The 13586-nt window shown below is 35.3% G+C and overlaps 1 non-coding gene across 1 annotated transcript; it reads right to left on the bottom strand.

Annotated features, from left to right (window-relative positions):
• Window positions 1-1123: 1123 nt before the first annotated feature.
• Window positions 1124-1195, bottom strand: Trnag-ucc (transfer RNA glycine (anticodon UCC)). Its single transcript has one exon. It is a non-coding gene; the product is annotated as a tRNA-Gly (tRNA).
• Window positions 1196-13586: the final 12391 nt, after the last annotated feature.

Here is a 13586-nt window from a genome sequence, read left to right as displayed (position 1 = left end):
TGTGTGCATGAACATGTCTGTTTGTCCTGAGTCTGGGTGTAATTATCTATATAAGTATGTATTTACAAAAGAAAAGTAGTATATGTAGTATATTTACTGGTGGTAGGGCTTTGTGCAAGCTCGTCTGGGTAGGTACCACCCACTCATCAGATATTCTACCGCAAAACAGCAATACTTGATATTGTTGTGTTCCGGTTTGAAGGGTGAGTGAGCCAGTGTAATTACAGGCACAAGGGACATAAAATCTTAGTTCCCAAGGTTGGTGGCGCATTGGATATGTAAGCGATGGTTGACATTTCTTACAATGCTAATGTCTAAGAGCGTTGGTGACCACTTACCATCAGGTGGCCCATATGCTCGTCCGCCTTCATATTCTATAAAAAAAAAAAAAAATATCAGTTGTCTGGTTTCCATAGCACAAGCTTTGTATAAGTTTAATTTGGGATCAGATGGCCGTGTGTGAAAAATCTCCCAGAATATTATTATTATTATTATTAATTATCTTTTTTTATACATACGATCAAACCTCCAGCTATTCTTTTGAAAACATAAATACAAAATGAAAATTATATCGCCAGTTTGTAGTTCGCCTAATTATATATTACGATATATGGTCATTATCACCTAATCGGATAACGTGATGTTTTTATGATCGTCTATATATTTATATATTGTTAACGATTCTTTAATATACTCGGAGTTGCGTCATATAAATATATCATAGAGCAACAGCATATTGTATATCATGACCTAATTATAATTAAATAGATATATTATGTATAGTTTTTTTATTATAATAAAAACTAGTGGAATTCAGTTTTAGGAATCTGACGGCATCACTTATGAACGTTACTACTAGTTAAACACTAGTTTTGCTTTTTCTGTCATTATTAATTTGACATTTGAAAGAAGAAGACATAATATTGTTTGACTAATCACTCGGTAAGCAATGTTTATAAGACCGTAAATAATCAATGTGCTTAGTGCAAGATTTTATTAGGTTACGTTAAGAGATTTGATTTGTATAAAATTCCGATTGTTGAAAAAAAACAAGATAGATTTTTAAATAAGAATACATAACTAAAAAAAACAACGTATATATATATAGAATATAAAAATATGCTGCGTTGGCCGGGAATCGAACCCGGATCAACTGCTTGGAAGGCAACTATGCTGACCATTACACCACCAACGCAGATGACGACACGATTATATAATTTATATATAATCTAACAAACTAATTTTTACATACCCGACATTTTTATCTTTAGCACAGTTGTTACCACTCGTCGATTAGTACAAGCAATTATTTTTACTAATGCCATAAATGTAATTCTTTATTATTTCGATTCAATAAATTATTCAAAATTTGTTTTCAATTGTTAAACTAATCAAACTGCAATCTTTACTTAAGTTATAGTAGTACAGTTACAGTAACAGCCAGTAATGTTATGCCCACTGCTGGGCTAAGGCCTTCTCTCCATTTTGAGGAGAAGGTTTGAAGATTATTTCACCACGCTGCTCGAATGCTGGTTGGTAGAATACACATTTTATTTGACACAATTAGGCACATGCAGGTTTCCTCACGATGTTTTCCTTCACCGTCAAGCATGAGATGAATTATTAACACAAATTAAGCACATGACTATTCGGTGGTGCTTGCCCGGGTTTGAACTCACGATCATCGGTTAAGATTCACGCGTTCTAACCACTAGGCCATCTGGCATGAAAAAAAATACTCTTTGAAGAATTATACTCTGCGCAAGAAAATATACATGACGAAGGAAATAGCATATGTCGGTTTTGATTTTTTAAATAAAGCTAAAAGGTAGGGTTATTTGCAAGCCCGTCTGGGTGGGTACCATCTACTCATCCTAAAGCAAAACAGCAATAATTTGGTACCTGCAAGACAGGCTTGCCTTTGCGGGGCCGCTGGATGTTATGTGTTAATTCTTTGTGTAAATAAATTTATTTATATAAGTATTGTTGTGTATCGGTTTGAAGTGTGAGTGTAAATGTAACGACAGGGACATAACATCTAATCTCCCAAGGTTGGAGGCGCATTGGCGATGTAAGGAATGGTTAATATTTCTTACAGCGCCAATGTATATGGGTGGTGGTGACCACTTACCATCAAGTAGCTCATTTAGCTGTCCTATCTATTATGTAAAAATATAAAAAGTTCTCTTCCATCAAGATGATAAAACTAAACTAACCATTTCCAATTGCTCAAATAAAAATCCCGACACAAAAGTAATTCTGACATTCGAAAGGGCTGAAAGAGCCATCTATGCCTCTATAATTGGGCAGGAATCGATCCCGGGTTTCCCGGTAATTGAATTACAATACCATTATTATTTGTTATATTGGATCAATGACTTGACGGAGACAAAGAAACGGTTCGGTTCGTGAAATTTTAGGGGAAAAAAGTCGTTTCAAATTTTACTTCCATTCTTTTCTGTACTTTTATATTGCCGTTTGTTATTGAATTTCAATTACCTTGTATCAATTTCTTTGTTTAGATTTCTTATTTTATTTCTAAAGAAAATATGACAATAGAGGCACGGGGGCTACTTAATAAAATTTCTTTTAGATTGCGTAATACAAATACGTTGGAAATTTAGTAATTTTTGAATCAATTTTTATATCAATATATTGCTTTATGATTTAGGCTGGCTGCAGATCCTGAGGGCTTAAATCCTTTTGTTGGGTCAGTAATAAAGTCTTGCTGCAGATAAGTTCACAGTAGCAGACCAGAATTAGAAAATTGGTAGTGTTACGCTCTCGTAATCTCATATTTTTCTCTTTCTAAAATGACCAGGGTGTACATTATTATGATGCAATATAATCAAAAAAAAGATTGGAAACTTAACAACAATGTGAAAATACACGCATATTAAAGTTTACACATGAAATCATATTTGTTATAATACATATATACAAAGTTTTTGATATTACAATGGATTTGACACTAACATTTTCATTAAAAATAACGGCCTCATAAAGGAGCCTTTGGACCGTGAATGGGGGTCGGTTGATGCATACGTGGCAGTATATCATGAGACACAAACAGGTTTCCTCGTGATGTTTTCCTACAACGCAGAGCACGAGAAGAATAAAAAAAGAAAATTCTGTTGTGCTTATCCAGTTTTGAACCAATTTTTTGTTAAAAAGCCGTTTCAATAATTACACATAATATTTTTGGCCTTTAAAACAAATAATGGTAATGGACTTTGTGCAAGCTTGTGTGGATTCTAGACCAACTAATCATACCACTGAACATTGCTATGCCCCGGTCAGTCGGTCAATTTTTTTTTCCAGCCTTTTGCCGTCCACTGCTGGACGAAAGCCTCCCCCATAGAACGCCAACCATCCCGATCTTGGGCAGTCCGCATCCATCTCGAACCTGCCACCTTTTTTAAATCGTCGGCCCATCTTGTCACAGGGCGTCCTACACTACGTTTGCCTAAGCGTGGTCTCCACTCTAACACGTGTCGGCTCAATGCGCCTGGAGACATGACCAGCCCACTTCCACTTCAGCGAGCTAATTCTACGCGCAATGTCGGTGACTAGTTTTCTGGCAAATGTCCTCATTTCGGATTCTATCTGCCAGAGAAACCCCAAGCATCGCGCGTTCCATTGCTCGATGAGCGACCCTAAATTTGTGGACCAGTCCTACGGTAAGTGTCCACGTTTCGGCACCGTAAGTCATTACAGGTAGGACGCACTGATTGAAGACCCCGGTCTTAAGCGACTGTGGGATCGACGATTCAAAAATATGACGTAACCTCCCGAATGCCGCCCAGCCCAAACGTATTCTTGTTTTAGCCTCCTTCTCAAAGTTGTGCCGGCCAAGTTGTATAGTTTGGCCCAGGTAGATATATTCCTGCACAACTTCAAGTGGAGAGCCATTTACGATCACTGGTCTCGGGGATACATGTTGGTTTGCCATATATGATTTTGGTCTTTTCTATGTTCATCCCGAGACCTACTTGTCTTGAAGAATCTAATCTACTGGTGGTAGGGCTTTGTACAAGCTCGTCTGGGTAGGTACCACCCACTCATCAGATATTCTACCGCAAAACAGCAATACTTGATATTGTTGTGTTCCGGTTTGAAGGGTGAGTGAGCCAGTGTAATTACAGGCACAAGGGACATAAAATCTTAGTTCCCAAGGTTGGTGGCGCATTGGCTATAAGCGATGGTTGACATTTCTTACAATGCCAATGTCTAAGGGCGTTTGGTGACCACTTACCATCAGGTGGCCCATATGCTCGTCCACCTTCCTATTCTTTAAAAAAAAAAAAATCACTCAGGCTGTTTAGCATCTCTTCCAAATCCTGCAGAGTCTCCGCCATGATGACAATGTCGTTGGCAAATCGCAGATGTGTAATGTGTTGGCCATTTATATTAATGCCGCGTCCGTTCCAATCGAGCGTCTTGAAGACGTCCTCCATGCATTGGTAAAGAGTTTCGGTGAGATTACATCTCCCTGTCTTACCCCGCGATGCAATTGGATTGGTCTTGTGCTCTGATCTTGTACTTGGACGGTCATGGTTGCGGCTTCGTACAAACACTTCACCACCTGGTCATAACGACAGTCAATTAGGCATATCTGCATAGATTCGAGAACAGCCCAGGTCTCGATGGTATCGAAAGCTTTTTCGTAGTCTACAAACGCTAGGCATAGAGGCTGATTATATTCCTCGGTCTTCTGTATTATTTGCCTTAGTGTGTGTATGTGGTCTACGGTACTGAAGCCTTTTCAAAACCCAGCCTGTTCCGCGGGCTGGAAGTCATCGAATTTTAGGGCAAGACGATTCGTGATTACCCTCGAAAACAATTTGTAAACATGACTTAAAAGTGAAATGGGGCGGTAGTTTTTCAGAAGATCTTTATCGCCCCTCTTGAAAAACAGCACCACCACACTTCTTCTCCATGTCTTCGGTGTTATACCATTGTGGAGGACGGAATTAAAGATGTTAGCCAGCTCTCTCAGAACTGGTGTGCCTCCTGCTTTGAGAAGCTCTAAGGTAATTCCGTCATCTCCTGGAGCCTTGTTGTTTCCAAGTTTCCCGAGAGCAATCCTAATCTCGCCCAAATCGATGTCGGGAAGATCGTCTGATAGGTGGCGTGTTAGTCTGGCTCGTGGGTCATCCGCACTGTGTGACTCAGGTGGAGGTACTCGTGATGAGTATAAATCGCCATAGTACTTTTCGACTTCAGCTAGAATCTCTGGTTTTGAGGTGACGGTTGTGCCTTGTATGGTTCTGAGTTTTGTCAGGTGACAACAGGAGGTATGTGATTTTGCAAGAACCTTTGAGCCCCTATTGAGTGCTATAGCATCGTCAATATTCCGGGTATTCGCTCGTCTTGTGTCACGCCTTTATAGTTTTTTAACCTTCCTGTTAAGTGCCTGATACTTAGATGGCGTCATGTTCTGCTGTTCTCGTCTCCTCGTCATCTCGTTCAGAGTTTCGCCTGAGAGCTTCGACTTACGTCCATTGCTCTTTTGTCGAAAGTAATTTTGGCCTACCTCGCGGATGACACGCACCAGACTATTGGTGGCGTCGTCAATGCCCTGCCTGGTTTCCAACATGGCAAATCGGTTCTGTAGTTCCAGCTGGAAGCTTTCGCAACCAGCTTCGACCTGAGGCAGAGCTGGTCTGAGAGTCGTCTTCATTAGCCGCGATCGTTCTATTTTAGTGTTAATATTCAGGGTGCCTCTTACCAGGCAGTGATCACTTCCAGTGTTTACCGTGTTGATCACGGAGACATCCCTAAATATTTGGCGCTTATTGGATAAAATGAAGTCGATCTCATTCATCGCTATGTTATCGGGGCTTCGCCAGGTCCACTTCCTTTGGGGCTTTTTCTGGAAAAATAAATTCATCAGAAATAATCCCTGAGCCTCGAGAAAGGGTGACTTCAATGCCAAAGCTGGAGTACAAGAAGATGGTGAATCGAGGGTAGGAAAAAATTCGGCTATGGGCGCAGAAATCATCGGGGGCAAATGCTGGTAAACTTTCTCGAGGTCAGTCAATGACCCAGTTTAATTACATGGCGAAAGATATTCCATAGTGGTCACTGTTCACCACTGACCACACACACTGACCACTTTGCATGTCTATCTTTGTATTCTAAATAAAAAAAGGTACTGGTATAACGAAGTATTTAAAAAAAATTAACAATGAAGTCATGAGAGTTGCTATAAATTTTGCGCTAGATTTTTCCCGCCTCGGTTATATTCAAACGGCAGAGGTGAACGCGTATTTCATTTCACCCGTTTGTCGATAGCTCGTAAGTTACGGGCGGGTGAGCGCGGCGCATGCTCTGCGGGTTTTAAATGATCTTAGAAATATCCGACTACGTAACTAAACTTGTACGCCTAGAAAAAAAAACGTCATGTAAAATGTAAAATTTTACATAATCATCTTGAAATGAAAAAAATGAAATTTTTCGATTTCTATGTAAAACGCAAGTAGCTTTATCATAATATATATATTTCGAATTACATTACACTTTCTTAATATTATTGAAGCGTTTGTTTATTATTTTTCTTTTCCTTCGTCACATTTACAAAAAAAATTACTAATACATAAACAACATAATATAATAACACAACTACAAACAATGTGTATTTATTATGTTACATTTGTGAAAATAGATATCAGCCAACCCAGTTGGGCAAAGATCTTTTGAAGAAATAGAAGCATCTTCTACTGTTGTTTGCAATATACATAGAACTTCTTTTGATAGGATAGTTTCCATCAAACACCAAACGGATTGTAAATACAATACCGTACAAGCTTCTCTTAAGATCCAAATATTAACCAGCATGTCAGTTGAATTTTAAATCTTCAAAAGATAATTCTTAGTGTATCAATAAATCGAAGTTAACAGAAACCGTGAATTATACGGATTCATCACTTTTTTTAGGTCTGTTGTTTGTTATTTTCTTGAGTGTTTTCGTTTTTTATGTAATAGATAAGCGGGCGGGCTAGTGGGCCACATAATGATAAATGTTCACTTCCACCCATAGACTTTGGCACTGTTATAAATATTAACCATTACATCTTACATATCCAATTCGCTACCAACCTCGGGCACTCGTGTCCCATGTACCTGTAGTTACACTGGGTCACTCACCCTTCAAACCGGAACAACAATAATAAATTTCACTTTTTGACGGTAGTATATCTAAAACTAGATCATGATACATATTTTGCATCTAAGCGAACGTAAATATTGATTCAATTTTATAGTAATATAAATTGGTAAGAACACTCGTACTACTTTTTTATATTTGTAGAACATTCATTTACTAAGATACCTATCGTACTATTATGTTTAAATTTCTCTTTTTTATAATAAATGCTAAAAAATTAAACGAAAAATGGAGTTATAGATAATTTGAAACCATGATATCCGATGTAAGGACCACAAGCCGCCACGAGGTCTCTTGTCACGTCACTCTACGTTAATAAACGCTAAGTTTGTTTTCAGTCGCGTTTTAAAGTCGAGTTCAGCAATTTCAAAGAGGCTGTAATCACCGCGGCTTTTCATTAAAAATTCAAAAGCGCTATTTGAACCAAGTTCAGTTTTCATTAATTGAGAAAACGAAGTTTCTGTCTTTCATTTTGTTTCTCACGAAGTTATGAAGCCTAACATGCGGAAAGGTCTGGAAAGTGACGGTGTATCATAAAAAAAATGTATCACATTTTTCTGTACGTGAAAGAAGTTCATTTATAAAACATTTTTAACACATTTCTTTTTAATAAACTTTATATAAGTAGTATGTTTTGAATTATTATTTCCTTTTTATAATTATTCGAAGTTAAAAAAGGATTCACTTTATTAAAACATTGTGACATTGTACGAAATATTTAAAACAATAATATAAGTATTATCTAAACAATGTTTATAATTAAAAGCAAGACTGAAAAGGTGCAATAGTGAAAAAATATAACATACTAGTTTTTGCCAGCGATTTCGCTTGCGCGATAGGCAGAGGGGGCAAGAATTAGGTCAAAAAGTAACCTAAGTCCTTTCATAACTTGCTACATACCAAATGACATGAAAATCGGTCTAGTGGTTCAGCTGTGAAATACAGACAGAGTTAGTTTCGCATTTATAATACATGTATATGAAGATATATAAATTATTACATTTAAGATTACTTATAATAATATCCTAAGACCCTTAAAAGCCACATAATAAGGTAACTAATCATTTGTAGTTATTTACAGACCTGTTTGCGAAACTGCGCAGCACCTTTTATGTATATAAAAATAGCAATCTAAGTAAAAGCATGTTACTCAAAAAATATTATATGACTAACGCTTTACGGCGTCACTCGCGTCATAATTCAGAATTGCTTAATACCAATTTTTAAAACTCCCTCTGCAAAAATTAAGGATTTGCATAAAACTTTTATCCTCTTTACCTTAAGGGTTAAATTTTTAAAAATCGTTTCTTAGTTCCTAGTTAGTACCTACTGTGTAAAAGGTACCCAGGCATATTTTCATGGTACCCCCAGTAGTTTGAGCTGTACGTTGATAGGTCGGTCGGTTATTCTATTATATAGATAAGAAACAAGTTAGGAGTTACAATTTTTTAATTTTCATATATAATTTGATTGTATTTAATCACTGTACATAATTTAATCGGTATAGAGAAGATGATTTACATTTTTTAATATTTTCAACTGTCATACAGTACAGTAACTGCCTGTTAATGTCCCACTGCTGGGCTAAGGCCTCCTCTCCCTTTTGAGGAGAAGGTTGTGGAGCTTATTCCACCACGCTGCTCCAATGCGGGTTGGTAGAATACACATGTGGCAGAATTTCAATGAAATTAGACACATGCAGGTTTCCTCACGATGTTTTCCTTCACCGTTAAGCACGAGATGAATTATAATCACAAATTAAGCACATGAAAATACAGTGGTGCTTGCCCGGGTTTGAACCCACGATCATCGGATAAGATTCACGCGTTCTAACCACTGGGCCATCTCGGCTTTTTTTTTTCAACTGTCATAATCGCGAAGAAAATAATTGTGCTTATGTAAAATAATGATCTTGATGTAAGGACTATGTTAGTTAATACTTCCATAATGCAGGTCCGCCAAAAAAGCAAACCGATTTGGTATTGGCAAAAAACAAAATTATTTTTATTCGAAATAATCCAAAATGCCCATAAAAAAGCTGCAAAGATTTATGATTCAGATATAAAATGGATGCTAAAAAATTAAGCCTATTTTCAGTTATCATAAAAAAATTGGTACAAATGCGCACTATATTTTTCAAGTGTTAGTTTTCAGTTAATATTTATCAATAAAAAGGCGAATTGAAGAATACAAAAATCATTTTATTAAGTAAATCAAGTACGCGAATCAATTATTAAATCGTATATTGTCAACCATTGAAATACTTACCACGAAATATCAAAGTAAATACACACACTCACACACAAACACACAAATATTTTTGTTGAAATTTAACTATAGAAACTAATATTGTTATATAAAGTCTTTAAGAGTAAACAAATTGTACATAATAATTGTGTAACTCACAAAAAGGGAACTTTTTTTTTATAGAATAGGAAGGCGAACGAGCGTATGGACCACCTGATGGTAAGTGGTCACCAAACGCCCTTAGACATTGGCATTGTAAGAAATGTTAACTGTTACTCCTTAATACAGATTATTTTATAAATTAGCGAGGAGTACAGTGCTACCCACTTGATTGAAATTAAATTAATTTGTACAAACCAAATTATAATAATCAACTACTATGTTCAATCTCTATTATGAATAAAGATATATTATTATTATATTATATTTTAAATCTTATTGTAGGTACAAAACGAGACCACTTGTTATTATTTTAAAGAAACAGTTTGAATAGTGCGAATTTCTTTACATATTCGATACCGTTGACGTTAATTGTGTTTTATATTTCGAATATTGATACTAGATGGCCCTTTTAGTACATGACACTAGGCATACAGAAAATGTTGCAAAAACTATTAAATGTCAATATACTTATGTCACAACGCAAATATAATATTATAAACAAAACAAAATGAATTTTATTACATTTATTGGAAAAATATAAGAACTATTGACTTAATACTTCTTTTAATTAAAATCTGGTTTATAAATTATTATTATAAAAATGATATTAGTGATGCGCCTGACGTTTTTCGCGCTGCCCACCGCCAAAAGTGTATTACTTTTTAAAACCAATCTGACAGCTTGACGTATCACGTTCGGAAAGTTTGACTTATTCTGCTTATAATATCATTTTATCGTTCTTGACTATCTTACACATATGTATTTTTATTCCAGTTGGGCCGAATTATTATTGTAAAAGTTATTAAATAAGAGATTTGTGTATGGTTTTCACATATATACAAATAATGTTGCCGCAAACCTCGAAATTACATTTATTTGAATCGATTGAAAGCCTGCGGGCCTAGACAAGTTCCACATCGATAGAAGAATTCGTTTGTACAACAGAATATAGAAATGACGTATAGCTTTACAATCGAAGGAGCAAAGGTAAACACATCATAGATTTACTCTAAGAGATTTAATATAGCTCTGCTACATTATGCACAACAAACAAATATTAATAAATATATTTTTATTTATAATACTACGCTTTTCCACTGAACAACTTAATGCTTTAATTTTACTTCCAAAAGTTTCGACAACAACTTCATCGACATTCAAGGCGCCATATTTTTGCGAATCTATAATGAAAATCATAGATTATATACGTTTTGTATATTCATTTTATCGCTTCGAATCGAATTAATTTCTATTAAAATAACTCCTGTTCTAAGTATAGTCAAAGAAACTAAAACAGTACAATTATGAGAGTTTTTGAAAAGAAAAAGAAAAAAAAAACGTTTCTATAACTATTTTCTTATTCAAATCAGTTGTTGCAAATTTTTGTACACACACACATATATCTACATTTTATTTAGGTATATAAATTCTTTTTTCAAGGAGCGAAAACATTTACTAAATCATTCACCTGTTTTTTTTAAAAAATGACTATTTTTTTTCTTTATTACCTGTTTATCCTGAATAAACGTTTTCTCGTTCTTATTCTTAAAATATGTGAAACACGTATTCCATGTAAATCACTCATCATTCTATTACGGACTTTTAAGATCAAAACCAAAACATACCAAAACATTTAACTCTACACAATTTCGAACACAAACGTCAACCAAATAAAGGCAGTAGTCGCGTGTACACCGTATACCGCTTTCTGAGAGAGACATGCAAATGCCGACGAAACCTGGTCTCTAAGCCACCAATAAACATTTTACGGCCTACAGTCGGCGAATTTATGGCGCCAAATAAAATATAAGACCTACTTGCAAATTTACTGCGCTTTAAGGAGCAAATTGAATAGAAACAATATACGCTTGTCTCTCTTTAGACAGTACCATACCAGTTCAAAAATGACCGTCTGTTATAAGTACTTGTCAATATGTGTATGTCTTCTTATATATATATATATATATATATATATATATATATATATATATATGATATGGTATGGTATGGTTTATACTATAGATGTACATATGTAATATTGTATAAAGTGTAAGGGTTGAATATGGTTGCAACATTTATATATGTATTTGTTTCTGAAATACGAGTTAATGGCCCATTCACGTCAGAAAACAATGGCATCGTGTCAAATAAATATCTACGTTTTTAAGTGGGCTTGAACGAGAACTTTTTTTTACAGAATTATTTATTTATTGAAATCTCACATCTAGTATTACAGGTAACCCAAAGCGACAGAGTGGCTTTATACATAATTAGAACTAAAAAACTTTAATATATAAACACAATTCACGAATTACAATAACATAGTAAATATAATACCAACTTTGTGAGCTCACTCATTATATTAATGCCACAGACCATAAGGCAGTCTCAAAGCGGCAGAGATGAATACAAAGTATAACAGTTTTGGCGGTAGGGTAGCTGATTATTGGGGTAACGTAACTCAACTTCGATCTATGTTTATTCGTAGCTTAGAGATCCGGTAACGACGGCATTTGCATATCTCTCTTAACTTGTCAAATTGAGCTTAATAGTAAATATCTTAAACGTAACAAGGAAATAATTATAAACAGTTCATATTATAATATAATATTTGTTGAAGGATCGAGAAAAAAATGTTTAAGATCTTACATTTATTCCATCATCAGTTATTTTAAAAGCGTTATTTACTCGTACGAGAAGTCAGGGTGTGTAACTACCTGTACATGTCCCACAGTTGCAAAAACCTCATCTCCTATATAATGGTAGTTGATGGAATGACTTGGAACTTATTCCACCACGCATTTCAATGCGAATTGCCTGATATGAATGTGCCAAAATTTACTCGACATACGCAGTTTTCTTTCACCGCCAAGTACAAAATGCACGTATTAACGAAAACCACAAATTAAGCTCATGAGAACCCGGTGCTTGTTAGGGTTTGTCCTAATCAGTGGGGCGTCTCGACTCACGCACACAACATGCAATATAGTGCATATACATACAAATAAACTAATAATGATAAAATATAATATTCAAATCATATTATAGAATATACAGGATATTAAAACAAAGTAATCTAATGCAATGAACCGAGGCATCATAAATTTTGCGCTAGATTTTTCGCGCCTCGGTTATATTCAAATGGCAGAGGCGAGTATTTCATTTAACCCGTTTGTCGATAGTTCGTGAGTTACGAGAATACTATGATGTATTAAGCTTTTAAAAGTGAAAGATTTACATGGTTATAGAATTTACTTTTCAATAAAGTTTGTCTTAATATAAATGTTCAATTTAACAGTAAAAAAACCAGCGAAAATCAATTTCACCTCTGAGTATTGTAAATAAATTACTTTTATATAATTAAATAGAAAATATTATTACTACTGCCACTAATAACCATTATTACATAAAATCCGTCAAATTATAATCGTTTAATAAACACTATTATAAAGCACTATTTATAAAGCATGATCAGTAAAAGTTTCCCTTTACTTTTTCGAATCAATAACAGATTCATAAAAACGTACAAAAAAAACTAGACAGACGAGGGCAAACATTACTCATTCAAATATGTAAAAAATATTTCGACGTTAAACCATAAAAGACTTACATTGAAACAAAAAGGCAAAGATGCATTTATGTAAATGAAACAGCACAGATTGCAGTAAGAGAAACTAAGCGAAAGGGTCTACGTTCTTTTATTCAGAGCTACATAATTCGCTATTTGTACGGTGCATTCGGGCCGTTGTAGCTGAGCCATGAATAGAATTACCCGGCCACGAGCGGTTGGAACCCACCTTCCATTACCATAGTGAATGTCCAACGACTCTCCAACTTGGACGTATTTGTACGTAAATCGACTGAGCCGTCCGTCGCGTTAGACGCTCCGAATTTGAATTTTAAACTAAGCGTTCCGTTTTATGCAGAAGGTAAATTCTGAGAAAGGTTTTTACGCCAAGGATAATTTGGTTTTCGGCTGTGCTGTACAAACTCCTTCCCGGTCCTTAAT

The sequence above is a fragment of the Nymphalis io genome, chromosome 14 (genome assembly GCF_905147045.1).
Source record: "Nymphalis io chromosome 14, ilAglIoxx1.1, whole genome shotgun sequence".
Classification (NCBI taxonomy): domain Eukaryota; kingdom Metazoa; phylum Arthropoda; class Insecta; order Lepidoptera; family Nymphalidae; genus Nymphalis; species Nymphalis io.
Note: the sequence above shows the minus strand (reverse complement) of the source record. Positions and strands in the feature narration are given on the sequence as shown.